The sequence below is a fragment of the Meleagris gallopavo genome, chromosome 4 (genome assembly GCF_000146605.3).
Source record: "Meleagris gallopavo isolate NT-WF06-2002-E0010 breed Aviagen turkey brand Nicholas breeding stock chromosome 4, Turkey_5.1, whole genome shotgun sequence".
In the NCBI taxonomy this organism is placed as follows: Eukaryota; Metazoa; Chordata; class Aves; order Galliformes; family Phasianidae; genus Meleagris; species Meleagris gallopavo.
In genome coordinates this window covers 62,582,338-62,597,824 of record NC_015014.2, presented here as the reverse complement: position 1 = coordinate 62,597,824, position 15,487 = coordinate 62,582,338, and positions in this window count along the sequence as shown.

The following is a 15,487-nucleotide window of genomic DNA, read 5'->3' as shown; positions in this document are numbered from 1 at the left end:
GTTAGGAAAAGACATAATATGAAAAAATTAGGTCCTACTCAACTACATGTCATTAGCCTCCAAGGACTTCTTTCTTGAAAAGCAAACCTGCTCAAGCATTGCTGGTGATTCTGCCAAAGTGCAAGGAGAGAGATTGCTGCTCTGCTTGCCTTTGCCAGCACAAAGATATAGCCTAGTTTCATTGCTGGAAGGAGTTGACACAATCACTCTTGAAAAGGGAGAACTGATTTTTTAATCTGACAGTGAATTACACAGCAGCAGCTAAGTTAACCAGGGCTACCTTGTGCTCTTGTGCCCAGCAGAAAGCACTGATTGGGTTCAGCATATGGGTTTTTGTGGGGAGGGGAGTGTAAAATCAAGAACTGGTGTTGAATATTAAGATTCTAGTGCAAGTAAAATGCTTATGCCAAAACTGTAATGTATATTTCACAAGAGAGAATTTGAGTTTCACACGTGAACAGCTGTATCACAAAAAAGGTGGACAGTGCAGAACTATTCAGTAATTGAGGAGAATGAACAAAATTACTCTATGTGCTCTTCTTCCCACCCCCACTTCATCTTAAATCAGATATTCATTCTGATCTCACTTTCTGAAAGTATCAGACTCAACATCAGTTGATGGACACAAACTTTGAGCACAAATCTAGCTGAGTCAGTAACAGGGCACAGCTACAGGCTACACCACTGTCTGAGCTGAATGCAAGATGAGATACAAAGAATTCATTCTGAAGGCCCTACATGAGCCTTTGTCAGGGCCTTATCAAAATGATTGGATCCATCGTAATTATTGGAAAATATACTGTCCACTAAAGTAGACATTTGATTACGTTATCAATGAAGAAAAGTGGCTATGTTCTTGGATTAAGGAGATAAATATTCTGCAGTATTTGTTTCAGAGAATGAATCTTATTAAATACAGCTTTCAGATATGAGGTTTATGTCTGTCTTATGCATCAGAAGATTTGACCAGTGGAACTTTAATGAGGTATTTGTGCAGAGAAGTTGAAGTTGTCTAATTACAGACTTTTCTAGGAGCATCTTTCATTCCCAGTGAGACCTGGTCTATTTTCAGAGTAAACTAGATGGAAAGATAGGATTATTTTACCTGTCTTTATTACTGAAACTAACATTACAGAAGGCAGTAGACAATGCCCCTTTGTGTCAGATGAGAAAATTCTCTCCAATTAGACTTTAGGCTCAACTAAATGCTGCAGAACAGTTGCAACTGGATTCCACATCCTAGACAAGGTTGATTGGGTTCTTCTGAGAACAAGAGAGGAAAATTCCAGAGTATGACTATAGGTCACAGTGCTTGGTTGGGCAAAGTTTCTGTTGGGCTTAGAATAGGCTAGTTGAGATAGAGAAAGCATCATAGCTGTATTAATTTAAAACAATTCATCAAGACAAGTCAAATCTGCTTCTTAGAAGTGTCATCACCCCAGGTAGAGCAGTATTACTCAGTGGCTGAAGCTCTTTGAGTATCCATGTGTGCTCAAGTGCTGTTTGAGGTTCTCTGTGTGCCCTCCTGTATTATATGGACACTCAAATCAAGGATTGTTGTACACAAACATGGAAGAAGAATTATGGGTTTCTGGAGAGCATTACAAGCAGATAGTGTTGACAGCAGCTGAGTGAGATACTCTGAATATCACAGTTCTGGTTCTGCTTAAATCACATTTGTAATGTTTATGTCCACTGTAGGATTTAGCATGGAGTTTGATATATTAAGTCTAGATGTCTAACCTACCTAAGCATCTCCTTCTCAGTAGACATGGGCAAGTGAAGCTACAATATTTTTTGCAGGAAGGCAGAAAGAACAAGAGTTTGGCAGCATGTATTTAAAATAAAAAAAAAATTCGGAACCTATTACAAATTAATTTTATTTTAAATTAAAATTTACCACCCTCTACCAACAGGCATGGGAGCTAAACTACTGCTTGTAGGCTTTGAATGCCTGACACTTCTCCATCAAATCCATTGTTTAAAACCTACAAGCATTATACTGCAGTTTTTGTGTTTGCCATTTAGGAGGTAGGAGATGGATGAGGAAGTTTGGATTCAAATCTCCATGGACGTAAGCACATTGAAGAATGAGCAGAGCAGCTCAGCAGAAGAACCAGAAACCATGCAGAGATTAAATACGGCAATTAACAGACATGCTCACTAGCTATTTCTGAAGCTCTATGGGAATATCTGCTAATAGACATCTAGCCTGACACATCACTCTCCATCTTTTCCTGCCAGTACAGCCAGTCAAACCACAGTGGAAATTTTATAAAAGCAGGAGTTAAAAATACCTCTAGCTTAAGGGTTTAATCAATGCAAGACTGAGATGTATGCCTGGTCTGAGAGTTGAGATCCAACATCTTTACCACAGCGAGAAATTACAAGTTCTATCTCAGGTTCAGCTATCGGGGCATCATATATTCTATATTTGCCAAACACATAGGCTTTTTCAAACCTACCTGAGAGTCAGTTACAGGCTACAGCATGGGTATTGCGCAGCAGAGATAAATTAGAAAAGGTGTTATCTGTATATCTGAAAAAATGTATGCATTTTGTATTATATGTTTCTCTAAAACAATTCATAGAGATTTCTTTTAAGTTAGGACATATGTCATGGTTTCATGATTTTTGGTTATCAGTATTCCACATCATAACATCATGTAATGCACTGGGGTTTGACTGCTGATGCTCAAGTTCCGGGTGCCTGTCCAGAGGAGAAGAAGAACTACATTTCCCCAGGGGGCTTTGCGGTCAGCGAGGAGATATAACTGCCGGCAAGGTCACCTGATGCTCTCTTCTTTGCCTGCACTTCTCCGCCTGCGCTTCTCTGCCTGCGTTTCTTCATCGGCTCAACTGGACTGCACTTCTCATCTGACCGTTGTGGTGAGGCCAATCCACCTTCCAGACACACACTCTCTCTCTCTCTCATTATATTCTGCTGATACTATATTTAGTAAATTAGTTTGTTTCACCTCAGATTGTTGCTGCTGTTTTCAATTATTTCGGGGTCCCCTATTTTCCTTTTCCGGGGATGCGGAACCACAGATGCCTCCGCCCTTCTAGTCATGGAACCGGACCGAACCAGCCCATAAACCTTTGACAACATAAAAACCAGCCTAGTATACATATCTACGCTCTTGCAAATCTTCTACCCTAAGCTTATCTCCCAGATTAATTCCCTACCCTTCAAGTAGAATCAATATTTTATGAAGGTTGTGTTTAGTTTTTTGATATTTCAACTTTTAACAAGTATCCTTGGAAGTGTCCAAGGCCAGGTTGGATGGGGCTTTGAACAAGCTGATCTAGTAGGAAATGTTCCCATGGCAGGGGAGTGTGAGCTGGGTGATCTTTAAGGTCCCTACCAACTCAAACCAGTCTGTAAATCTGTGATTCTACAATTCTAAAATATACCCATCAAATAGTGTTATTTTTCTTTCTTTGTATCTGTTGTGGTTTCCATGGAAATAAATAGGAGCCAATTCTTTCAGAACAACTTATGTACGTTATTTCTTAGCTATTGAATGAAGGCTGGATTCTGCTCAGTTATTAGAATGACAGACGTGTTTTCATAAACAGCAGCAAAGGGCCCTAGCTTATGTAAAAAGAATAGTAAAATCCTATTTTGTAGTCAAAAGTTGTGCAGTTAAGGAAAGATATTCCCCCTGTACTGGTTTTCATTTTTACTCTGAGGGGACCTAGCCTAGTAATAGTAGGCTGTACAGAAAAAAAAATAAGAAAAAATCAGTAAGCACATTTTAATTGTAACAGAAGTCAGAAAACTCTGATAGACTTCAACCAAATTCTAAAACCAATCTTCATTTGAAAATGCTCAAACCCCAGCAGGACTTTTCACTGCAGAAAGCAGTTCAAGTGTCCCTGAGACTTACCTTCAGCTCACATGGAGAACTCAGAGATAAGCAGGAACAACATATGCACTGATTTAATATGAAATATCCTAATTGTTCCCAGAAGAGTAGGAAGCTGATGTCACTGACTTATGAAATATTATCCTTACACTGAACAGAATTTATATCCAGATAAAATAAGAGCTATGTGGCAGTTTACCAAATTCTATCCCCTGCTGTGTCCTGTATATGTTCACATACAGCTCTCCCCTTTACAAACACCTCCTTCAACATTCATTAGGTCTTAGAACATGTTTGTCACTTGTCTGTTCTCTCCATCAGTCTCAGCAGGAGAAATATTTACAATTGAGTGTCTTCCATAATAATCCAGCTGGCTTTTAGAGTCAGCAAACTAATTCTTGCCGTTGCTGCAAAGAGTTCAGCATGTGGGTGGCATACATCTTACCCAAATATAGTCCAGAGAAAGAAAGAAGTACTGCTGGATGAGACTTGTCTACACTGTTTTAGGCATTGACCTCAGGATGAGAAAATTTTTGCCATCAAGCACCTATTTCTCTTTGCTGACAGTACAGTGAGCCTGTGATGATTCACTCAGATGTAGGAGTCTACATCTGGTCCAATGAATCCTGCTTGGTGTCTCTGAAGATAAGGGCAAGACTTTGAATTGGAGGCAGTCTTTTATGTAAGAAAGCTAACGTAAAAAGCAAATGGGTGTAGCAACCGTCATTGCTGAGGATGTAAACTACATCAGGAGTGAGGCATTTGCCTGATATTTGTGAATTTTAAGACATCTCACAAAGAAAAAAAAAGCTCTGTGATTCAGTAATACCTGAGCTTATTTCTACTACATTCATCTTGCTCTGGTATACATTCTGGAGTAGGACTAGATAACCTTTAAGGGTCCCTTCCAACACAAGCAAGTTCTATGATTCTGTGATATTTATGACCAAGTTACTGTTACACATTGTTAAGTAGAAGCTTGATGTTCCGATGATACAAGGACTCATTTAAATTGGATAGCTTCTGATAAAGACAAAATTCATTAATTAAAATGCAACAGCTGCTACTAAATAACAGCTTATGCAGATGGAGTGTGGATGACAGAACTTGTCATTGAACCTCAGCAGTGTTGTGGACCGACACCTTATGTGTCCAGTAGGTGTATGTGATTGGAACATCTATCAGCATCTCACTCACAATGATCTGCATCAATATCTCCATATAAATCATAGAATGGCTTAAGTTGGAAGGAATCTCAAACATCATTAAGATCCAGTGCCCTGCTGTGGGGCATTTTTGTGTATTGGAAGATAAACAACACATATCATATTATTTATCAACCTACTTTCTTGAAATGCACTCACAAAGAAACTCCATTGTAGCATTGTTTTTTGTTAATAAAAATTTTTGCACCCACTACGTACAACTACAAAAATGTTGTGGTTTTTTTTTTTTTTTGTCTTGCCCCTTTTTTTTTTCCAAATGCTATTGTGTAGTACAGTGAATCAGAGATCAGACTCTCTCGACAGCAATACTGGAGGCTGAGAAATTACACAGGAGAGATGGTGACTGCAATGCTTGCAGTATCTAACAGCACTGTCACTACTGCCAGCAATCAGAGCTGACAATAGACAGGACATTCAAAGGTAAGTTTCTTCCAAAGACAATTTAAAAATATATCTTATCAATCCAACAACAGATTTGAAACCAAGAAAAAATCTTGACTGGAGAAATTACTTCAGGACTAATCCTCAATCCAAACAATCATGAAAAGTGTAGCATTTCTGAGAGGATAAAAAAAACACAAGCTGCTCACATTCTTGGAATAAGGCTGAGTATATTCCCTGAATAATAAGACATACAATCTGCATCAAACTACATGGACAATAGGAAATCCTGTGCACAAATAAAGAATAATCCTTGGTACTTTGAATATAACTTCTGAAAAGAGGCAGGAGCTTTTCCTAAAGAAAATGTTGGAAATCCTTGTGCAAATGCTACATACCTTTGTCTTTCTGCAAGGCGAAAATTTGGGAAAATAAAATCTTGTTATTTGAGTAAGGTGCCAAAAACACTCCCGGTTGAGGGCACATAGGAAATGGAAAGATGACAATTTTTTCTAGCAGCAATCAGAAAGACAGATTCATCTTCCTCCAAAACTTCACTGCCTGAGGCATGGCTTCATAAAGTGCAAAGCTGAAACACAAAATCAAATCAATATTATATATCAAAGTTAGATTGAATAGTTAGTTGAACAGTTGAAATATTTCCATCATTGTACTCCCACACATAGGAACCAACTGGATCACTATGTTACTATTAGAAAATAAAAGCTAGTCTTTCATTTTAATCATATCACTTTACTCTCCTATTGTACAATATGAACGGCACTCTTCTATATCAGTAGTGTTGCTCATATTTTGAAAAGAACTGAGGTTCATATTTTAAAAGGCTCCTTTAGGTGCATAAGTTAGCCCACTGTCCTCATAGTGGAGCTAAACAGAGCCAGTACTACCTTTGTCATAGACACAATAGTTTATGAGAGTTTGAGGGAAAGATTCAACTTTAATTTCTCCAACTGCATGCTGGAGGAGAGCAGCACACCCTAACATAGTTCCTGCAGCTTTGGAAAAATTACTCTTCCAAAAATAGACTATATTATTGAAAAAGAGTGAGAATAATCTGCAATCAATTGATATAATTTGCAGAGTTTTGAGTAAAATACTGGCCTTCAAATGTACACACAGTTGTACTGAAGACCCGTTCCAGGACACTGCACAATCATGAGCATGTGTTTTTCTGTGAACAATCAGTTTCAGATATACAAAATTGAGCTTGCTTCTATACTAATGAAATGTTTGGGGGCTGTGCTTTAAGATGTTTTATTTTTATATTTTCTTTGACACTTTTAGTAACATTTAAAATTGGAAGTGTTGAAGCCTTATGGTCTAAAAATGTTTTTATTGTCAGGAGACAGGGAATAACTAAGGGAGAAACTGCATGGAATATAGAAGAAAAACATAACCTTTTATTTGCTTAAGTCTGTGCAATATTTTATACATGTATTTAGAAGGTAAAGTGCCATCACTGCATTTCCAGGATATTTGTAAGCCACTCACTCATTCTCCTGCCTCCGTGGGTTTTTTTTCTTGTGGAATTCTTCGCTGCTGGTCTTTGACATACATAATCATTTGAAAATGTTTTTCCTTCCTTTTATTCCATGCTTTACTGGCAAACATATGGTCTATTTCAGAAAAAATAATGAAAGAATCGAGAGAGAAGAGAAAGAAAGGAGAAAGGATGGAGAATAGAAGGAAGACAAAGGAGGAAGAGAGGAACAAGGGAAAGGAAAAAGAAAAAAAGAAAAAGTATTTCTATAACTATTAAGATCTGAATGGAGCTGAATTCTTCTCTCTTATATAGAAAAAAAGAAAGATTCTATACATGAGTGGAAGACATACCAAAGCATGGAGTTGGATACTGATGTCTCAATATTTTCCCTTAGAAAATTGAACTGAATAAATTCAGCACATTGTAATACTGTGATATTCATTTTCTGTCATTTTCCTTTATACTTCATATTTTCTCTTAGCTGTGAAGAGAAACTATCTCTGTTCATCTGAATCTAAATACAAGACAAATGTATGTATTGCATTTGCTGTACAGTTGTACAGGCAAATTACTCTGTATGTCTATATAACAGAAAGTTATTTGTTTTGAATGGAAAAAACCTTGGTGTATTTTGAGACAAGGAAATATAGTTCTGAACACAACTACACTGAAGTAAGAGATATTTGAAGTGCACTAACACCCACCATCTCCTGAACAGGCAGTGCTGTTATATGTATTTACAAACACTCAATATTTCAGAGCTTTATGGAGTCCTACTTCAGGATATTTTAAAGAAGCTTTTAGCTACAAGTCTCACAGAAAGCAACAATGAACATTTTCCAAGAGCTAAGTTGCAAGTCTCCAGCTCTTGCTATCTACGATCATCAGTTGAGTTCCAATGAACTTGCACCACGCAGTGCTACAAAGCAAAGTACTCAGCCACACTCGGCTACCCCCAGCACCAGCACACACACTATCCTGTCAGCAAATCTCTGTTCTAAGGCAATTCTCCAGTCAAAAAGCAGGATTAATTAGTGTGATGCAATATGCGCTATTAGCACGACTTGAGGGGACATGGTTTAGCAGGCATGGTGGTGACATGATGTTTGGACTAGAGGATCTTAGAGGTCTTTTCCAAACTTTATGATTCTACAACGTAGAAAGATAAAATTCTAACACCGCTCTTCTTCTTCCTGGACTCAAATAATTTCTATCTTAATGTGCTATTTTACTTTAAACTCTCTTGGGTATATCATTGCTTAACACAGGCATATCCTTTGGAGTTTACAAATCACAATTAAATAGAGAACAGCACTTGGATATCTAAATACCTTTAAAATCTAGGTCTGAGTTTTTTATTCATGGTACTTGGTTCAGCTCCCATGCCAGCAGCGCAGTTTGCTAGCTCTTCTCTTGTATGTGTGCACACAGTATTAGGTAAGAGTTGTGCCATTTCCAAAAGATACCCAGTGCAGTTCAGACTGCATGTCAGCTTTTTTTCTTTCCTGGGAAAAAAAATCAGTGCAAGGGGTAACATGATTCATGAATGAACTTAATGCCTGGAGAACATTATTGAAGATCAAATTGTTAGAAATTACTTTGATTTCTTTCTAAAACAGATTGAAACTGAGCTTCCAAAGCCTACTCTGTAACGAACAAAAAAAAGTAGAATTATATTGGAATGTTTTCCTTGGTTTTAAGATACCTTAGTAAAAAAAATGTCTAGACATTTTCTAAGAGGTATGTTTCCAACTCATTTTTGAGGACTGAACAGTAACAACACAGAATGGGCAAAATCAGCAGTAACGTGCAGTGAGAAGCACAGGATTCCCCATTCCTTGAGATAGCTCAAGACCAGGTTGATGGGGCTCTGGACCACCTGGTCTGATGAGAAATGTCTTTGCCTATTGCTGGGGGTTTGGATTTCCAGTCCAAATCATGCCATCATTATATGACAATATGAAAATGCCGAGGTAATTTCAACTTGGCTCTGTGCATAAGAATTGTATCAGATGACATCCAGAGGTTATTTGGCAAGGAGAAACATTTGAGTTTTATGCACAATGTGAAGTAATCCTTTCCCTCCTTCAAAATCTGACAAGGTCTCCGTGGGAATCTTGCTTTCAGACTGGGATACCACAATTAGAAGGGAAAATTAGCAATCAGCATGTCAATATGAAAGCAATGAATACAATCAGAGCCCAAGGAAACATGGCTTGTCAGAAGCAGCTGAAAGAAAAGCATTTTAACTTAAAGAATGCTGAGAAGAGGCATAACAATCTCAGGATACATAAATTGCTGCTGCAATTACTTTGAGAGCACTTTGTCTTGAGGGGTGTATATTCCAGGATTCCATAGTACTTCTGCGTTTCTGGTAAGCAGAGCAAGTAATAATACTTAATGTATGTCTAATTTTAGGTCCCAAGTGGATCCATTCTCCCCAGTGCAAGTGCTTAACCTGTCAGTATTGCTCTGTTCCTCATTAGGGACCGTATTAGAAGGTGTTGCGGAATAACAGTCTACATGCGCACAAGTGCCAGTAAGGAAACAGGCTGGTAGAAAGCATAAGTTTTAAATGAATGTGGAGTGTTGGGTATATAAATAGTCTGTATAGTGTGGCCCACAGATTGCAAATAGAAAAGGTCATATCATCTTTAAACTTGTAAAGCTATGTATAGTCAGCTGGTGAGGTAGTTGTCTTTTCAGGCTTCCAATCCATTTCAGTTACTTACTAATGAAATTGTATCAAATGAAAACTGAAAACAAAATTGCCCAGAGGGGTGGTGGATGTCTAATCCTTGGAGATGCTCAAGGTCAGGCAGGACGAGGCTCTGAGCCCATTATCTAGCTATAGGTGTCCCTGCTCATTGCAAGGGAGCTGGACTACTCGACCTCAAAGATATCTCTCCAACTCAAACAATTTTATGATAAAGAAAAGGAGAAAAAGGGAAATGGGAGATACATAATGAGAATTCAACTAATGTGTAAGATGATGCCATCTGCCTTTTTCTGGTAGACAAGCTCCAGGATAAATACTTTCCTTCAACCTACATCTGGTCAACTGCACAGCCCACCCAGCTTCATTAACTTGAACAGGCTTTAAAACTTGGTTCAAATGGAGACACCTACATGCCAGCAATTTAGCTCAGGGCTTGAATCCTACAAGAGATTTTGCTTGTCTCCAGTCCCTAGAGACTGTCAAGGCAAGGTTGGATCAGACCCTGGGCAACTGGATCTAGCTGTGCAAGTCCCTGTTCTCTGCAAGGGAGTTGGACTAGATGGTCTTTAAAGGTCCCTTACAACTCTAAAGATTCTATGATTCTACAAGTCTAAGTCCTTGCTGATGCCATGTGAAACACTGCAGTAAAGACCCTTACTGAGTTCCAGAAAGGTGCTGAACTTTTAAAAGGAAACTTAAATAAATGAATGCCATTGGAAACAGACTTCCAATGCTGTAAGAGCTGTGTATATTTATTTTTAATGGCATGTTTTTTAGCATTAGAGATGAAGGACAGCATGCCTTACAGCTCTATCCCCATCCCTTTCCATTGTTGTGGAGAGGGAACATCTTGTAATAATTACATCCTAAGGAGTCCTGTCCCTATCTTGAGCTGTCTGCACTCTGCTAAGATGAATTCTGCCCTCACATACACTTCAAGTTTTAGAACAGCATTTTAAGCAGCATTTGTTTGCACTTCCACTTATCTAGATATTAGAAAGAATAGCTCTGCCTCCCCTCTTTTGTAAAGAAGCCACTTGTGGTTTTGTAGAAGTTATAGGCTTCTGGGACAGAGAACATTTTCCAGTAAAACAAAAATCTGGTCGCAGAGGCATTTAAATTCCAAGTATTATGAGGGGGAACAAACCGTAAGCAGAAAAGAAAATGCTCTTGCATCCAGCATGCACTTTTCTGCAAATACTCCTTATAACCTTGGACATGAGTGGCAGCTGAGTAGCAGTGTTGTTTGCAGAACTGTTTATTCCCAGGGGCAAAAGTTCATGCTGTAAATGAGGTCTCTTCTCAGCTTTTGCAAAAACACTGCCAAGTGATATCAAGACATTAACAGAAGGATCAAACAGGGTGCAGAATGGTAAATATTGGTGTTCTGTCTGCAAAACAGACAAACTAAAAAGGCCTAAATATTTATTTGAAGTTCTTGGAAAGTGAACCTAAGAGCCTTGAAGCCACTCAAAGAAATTTTCCTCTGAATGTTTACATGCAAGCAATTTGTTTCCTTGCCAATTCAGCATTAATCATGATGAGAGCTGATTATATTGCATACTGTCATAAAACTGCAGACATATACTGAATGCTGTGTATTTCCTCTATTTATTAGATCACTTCCCACAAAATTCAGGTGTAGAAAGGCCTTTGCCTGGAAGCCTGTCAGACTTAAGTTGGAATCTGTCCACGCAGACACCTGATACAAGAAAACACAAACAAAAATAATCTTGTAGAATTACCCAGAAGAATCTTGTATCTCTACCATGACCCAGCAAATCCATGGAAGAACATTGTCACAATTATCTGAGGGAAAGTACAAACATATTTAATAAATTCGTGGTAGAAGGTGGAGTTTCTGAAGTGATGGTTATCAATCATAGCATGACTTGGGTTGGAAGGAACCTCAAAGATCATCTAATTCCAATTCCCTGCCATGGGCTGAATGCACTCTGCCAGTTAAGGCTGCCCAGGGCCCCATCCAGCCTGCCTTTGAGCGCCTTTAGGAATGGGGCATCCACAGCTTCTCTGGGCAATCTCTTTCAGTACCTCACCACTCACACATCAACTGGACTATTTTTCCCCCTAAGGAATGTGACAGTTCAATAATTTGCATATTTAGCAAGGACACGTGGATTTAATTAAAACTTACAAGGGAAATGTTTCTGTTCTGACTCCTTTCAACCCACACTGCCCATAGCAGTGCTTAGAAATGCATTTCACTGGGCTCACAGGCTCCCTGCTGTGCAACCAGATGTCTAACATGCCTAGAAGTCTGAGGTTGACAGGAGGTTGCTGAAATTTCAGCTTCTATAAGTTTTCCTTGCAAGTAATTTGAGTTCAGGATCACTGGGTGACTATTTTGCTTCCAAAGTTGGAGAATGTAATTGAAACATGAAGAGCTCTGTCTTCTCCATACTATCAACCTTCAAAAATTAATATTTGGGAAAGATCAAAACCATCTTTTTGTCTGCAACAGAATAATCAAATAGCAGATTCAACCCATCCAACTTTCTCAAGGCTGTTACAAATCAAAATTAACTACACTGACAGTACAGACAAGTACTTACTGGAGTAGTTGGCTTCATGAGGTAGCAGGATTGAGGATGTTTTTAAGGAGATCTTCTTAAGAACAAGACTGACTGACATTTGCTGGTTATTGGCCTGGGTAGAACTGAGCTTGCTGTAAGGGAGAGCATGGACTGCCTGACCTCTGCAAGCTCTTCTGAGCTCCATTTGCTTTTATTTCAGGTCACTGGCTAATGTAGTATCTTATTCTGTTTCAAACTTCTGGACCACAAAAGCAGTCCTCTGCATTTGAAGCTCTTGAAGTTCTTCAGTGAAGAACTTGCAAAGGAAAAACTGTGCACAGATCCTCATCAAATTCTTGCTTATTACTGGACACCTCCCGCCTTGCTCTCAGGTGAAATAAATCTGTTCTACTCATCAGGAACATACAAATGAGAAAAATGTGAGCAATTGAAAGGGGAAGGTGAAAATGAGAAGAGAGACAGATATAAGGGTATGTTGCCTCAAAGCAAGTATGAATATGCACTTTCTGTTATTAATGAGAGTAAGCCCCAGGAGACTAAAGTATTTATGTCTTTGCCCCTAAGATATTCATAAGAAACACACTTTGGTGCTCTGTAATTTGTTTAAAATTGAAAAATGTATGCCTCCTTTCAAGGATGCAGCTTGCAGCTTGATTACACAGAAGTCATCTGACTTAACATCAAAAACACGTGTTATGAGGCTATAATGCACCCCTGAGAATGGTTGCCCACAACCAGTATCATTTTAGCTCTATTTCTTCTGAGTAGAGAGCCAAACTCAGCCTGGATAAATTCATCTCACAGCCCATGATCTTCCACCTTTTGTGGTTCCACCACTTTCGTGTACTAACAGAAAGTGGTCAGAAGTAAGAGACTTCATCCCATGCCACTTGAGCATTTCCATGATGCGAGAATGTATATGTTTGCATCCTAAAGTCTGTCTGGGATGTGCTTACAGTTGAATGCAAGGCCTGGTGAATTCAGTGAAGAAGTAGGAAACTCATCTGTAAGTGCCTTATATATTTAGTTGAAATAGGACCATACCCTTTTCTTTATTGTAAGAAAGCTTTTCATTCAGTGTTAGAAGTAGTCGATTCTTTACTGTTATAAATAGCAATTCCTACTTCTTCTCTCAGCTAATTTTTACTAGTACGCCAATTTTTTCAGTTTTAGGGCCCAATTTTGTGTACCTGCATGCTGACATTACATGACAACGTAACAATTTGAGCTCTAATATGCAATAGTACTCTATTCATTGTGGCACAAACAAGATAAGAATCTGGCCTTAAAGTACAATTTAAACTTGACCTGGATGATTCATGCCTTTCAGATCTCAAAATGAGATTACTGCAAAGTGCTTTATAGTGGGCTGCCAAAAGGGCTAATCCATTCCCTGAAGCTAATGCACAATAAAGGGACTTGATTGTTATCAGAGGTGGGTAGAGCGGGACCTGCCTACTCACTACTTGTCTGTCAGCATTTGCTGCTTTTTGGTGCCTAGAAAAGGTCTACAGTTCTGCTTTTAGCTTTTAAAGCTATTAACAGGCTAGAAATTGATGTTGCCAAGGACATCTGTGAATGTGCCTTAGGGACTTATAAATACTTCATAATATTGAATTGTTCCTGCTTTTGTTAGCCACAAGAATCCTATCAGACCTGCGAGCGTAATTTCCACCGACTCCTGTCAAACCGAACATGAAAACAAAATGGTGGAAATTGCCACACATTTCACTTGGATCATCTCTGTGAATAGCTTGCTATTAATAGGCAGGTAATGAGCTTCCTTTTGGACTAGAAGTCCTCCATCACTCTTTTATGACCAGATTTAAATTAATTTGAACTTGGATCTTCCCTCATGAATTTTCTTTCTTCACTAAAAAATTAAAACCATTTATATCATATTAAAGTTCTTCTCACATTTCAGGTTTTTTTTTTCATAAACTGAGATCAAATGAGATCAAAACACAAGTTCAGTTCCCTAACTTTGTATCACAGTTGCATAACTCCAGGCAGGTTTTGCAATCCATTTCACAGCCAATGCAGCAGAGGTATTTTCTGTCCATGTAGAATTTGCCCAGAAATCCCTTCCTGAAAGTCCAGTAGTGCAGCAGTCAGCCCTTCCTCCTCTTTGTGATGGCACAAGGCTGGGTGTATCTGAGAAAACACTGGGAAACAAGAAAAATAATAATAATAATAGAGGTATTTTCTTCAATATAAAAGACCACTGCAGTGCTAGACACTGAAGCACAGAATGTAGGTGGAGATTTTGCAGATCTATTGCAGTGCAGTGCATTTCCCCCACAGTTCACACAATGACTTTCTGGGAAGCTGAAATTAGTGCACACTTTATCAGCCCATTTTCTTTAATAATGTCTTTTTTAATAGGAACAGCTGGATCCCAAGACAATCTCATCATCAATCAATGCTATCAACTGTGGTTATGGCATTTAAGATGCTGATTCTTCCCTGCAGTTACAGAGATTTTGACTTTCGAATTACAAGCCTAGTTTAAGGCATCCAAATTTGACATGTTTGACAGAAGAAGATTGGTGAGATTTACTATTACTTGCAGGATCTAGGGACAATAAAAGGGTGCCAACTCTAGGACATAGCTTCATCTCTGTAGCATTCAAGTGAAGGAATCAACTGACACCCTTTAAGAAGTGACCTTGGTCCTCATGCAGACCAGTAGTTTGCTTATAAAAACAGGTGATATGAGTATTAACAGCTACATTATCCATCAGTGGAAAATTTTTAGCAGTGATGTCTAAGTACAATATATCCCTATGATTCAAAGCCAGCAAAAAAACCCAAAAATCTATTTTTACCTATTTTGTCTATTTCTCGTATGTTTGACTTTAATGAATTGGGATTACACGGTCATATCACTGATAACGCCAAACACACATATTTGTCTTTCACATTAATTGCTTTTTTTTCTACTTTAGTGCTTAATTTGCCACATTTTATTTATTCAGTACACATCCTAAAATATTTTGATTGTAGTCTCCACTTCTAAAACATTCTTAATCATGAATTACCTTGCTTCTAGTATAAAATAAGGCTATTCTGGCACAAACTATAGAAGCCAGTATGTGAAGCCACATCATTTACTTCCTTAGAAAATGTTGTGGCTTTAACACATGTTCTCTTCAAAAACCTTTTAAAAGAATGCACTTTATTTATATTCTTGATATGGAATTACGGTTCTGGATCATATCACAGACTTA